General features: G+C 43.7%; 1 pseudogene; it reads right to left on the bottom strand.

The window, feature by feature from the left end:
* Window positions 1–353: 353 nt before the first annotated feature.
* On the bottom strand, window positions 354–1,260 carry LOC100730433 (olfactory receptor 4B1-like; annotated as a pseudogene).
* Between the last annotated feature and the right edge of the window lie 569 nt (window positions 1,261–1,829).

Below are 1,829 nucleotides of genomic sequence, written 5' to 3'. Positions count from 1 at the left end.
TCAGTTATTGGAAAAAACAGTTAATACTCGTAAGTTGCTACAATTGCTATTGTCAATGACATTAGAAATGCATTTTTAAGACTATGCTTTGCATTTTTACTAGGCTTACTAAGTTACCCAAATTCACGATATTGTTAGATATCTTAGAGACAAATCAAGTCCCACAAACTGAGTAAAAACACATGGATTCTATTGGTGGAGTAATAGTGGTATCTTGAAGGAGAATCACTACAATGGTAAAATTATATCCTTACTTTGCTTATTATATTCTTAAACAACTCAGACAGGAAAATGCACCTCAAAGTCAATAACACTATCATTTAAAATCCATATCCCATCCTTTAGTCTTCCTTTCACCCCATCTCTGGCTTCTTTATGCTCCACAAATTCCTCTTGGCAAATTTCATCTCTGCATTTCTGAGGGTGCAGACAATGGGGTTCACCATGGCAGTGATGATTGTGTAGAACAGCTTGTCCTCAGTGTAGGTGGAGGAGGGATGCAGATAGAGGAAGATGGCAGGTCCAAAAAGCAAGATGACCATGATGATGTGAGAGGCACAGGTGGAGAGTGCTTTTAGCTTCCCTTCTGCTGAATGGTTCCTCAAGCTGACGAGGATAACTACATGGAGCACACCAGGACGAGGAAGGAATACAGAGCAACTAATCCACTGTTGGCAAAAATAATGACGCCTTCCAAAAAAGTGTCGGTGCTGGCCAGCTTGAATAATGGCTGGAGGTCACAGAAATAGTGGTCAATCACATTGAGACCACTGAAAGGCAAAGCCATAGTGATGATAATCTGAACTAAAGAGTGAACAAAGCTCACCAGCCATGAACCAGCCACCAGTATGTGACACATTTGGTGACTCATAACATTCATATAGTGAAGAGGCCTGCAAATGGCCACGTAGCAGTCATAGGCCATCACCACTAGCAGGAGGATCTCAGCAACCCCAAAGAAATGGAAGAAGAATATCTGAGCCAGAAAGCTCTTGAAGGAGATGGTTTTAATCTCAGTGAGTAGGTTTGCGATGAATTTGGGGGCCACAGTGGAGGAGTAACAGATCTCCACTAGGGACAGGTAGCCCGGGAAGAAGTACATGGGGGCTCTCACTAACACTGACCACCAGGACGATGATGCTGTTTCCCACCAGAATGGCCAGGTATATGGCAAGGAAGATAATGAAGCACACTCTGCACTGCTGTGCTCTGGAAGAGCCCGGTGATGATGAACTTGGTCACCTTAGATGGGCTCGCCATGGCTCAGTCAGGGGTGCTGGAGGCCGATGCCAGGTTTTGAGGAGCCTATGATAAAGCAAAGGTTCCAGCATCCTTTGCCTTCATTTACAGCACTGTGGAGAGTGTAGAGCACTTATCACTCAACCAGTTATACAGCCAGTATATACTAGGTCAGCATTAAATATCAGCCTGTTAGTGTTTTATATTGATGTGATATGTGTAATTTTAGTATTTAAAAAATGAGAGTCAGAAAAATCAGTATTTTCTATGGATCATATAATTGTGATGAGTCCTGAGACTCAGACGAGTTTTTCCAACTTTGAGAGTAGATGCTAGCCCACATTTGCATTATCTTTGCCTCACAATGATGACACTTTCTCGTGGGAAATCACTTTGCCACATCTGTCTTCCTATGGTCCTTGCTGCCTCCATCTGTGCATCAGAGAGTGACGGCCCCTTTTACCTTGCTGCTCCTGCACCACTGCTTCCACTTCCTCCTCAGTGCTGTCCACCGACATCTGCATCACTGATGGCCTTAGAATCCCAACATGCTCACCTCGGAGAATCCACTCTGAATCTGTGACTAGAAC

The sequence above is a fragment of the Cavia porcellus genome, unplaced genomic scaffold (genome assembly GCF_034190915.1).
Source record: "Cavia porcellus strain 051 isolate PalLab524CR breed Dunkin Hartley unplaced genomic scaffold, mCavPor4.1 scaffold_17, whole genome shotgun sequence".
Classification (NCBI taxonomy): domain Eukaryota; kingdom Metazoa; phylum Chordata; class Mammalia; order Rodentia; family Caviidae; genus Cavia; species Cavia porcellus.
This window is presented reverse-complemented; position numbering and strand designations above follow the sequence as displayed.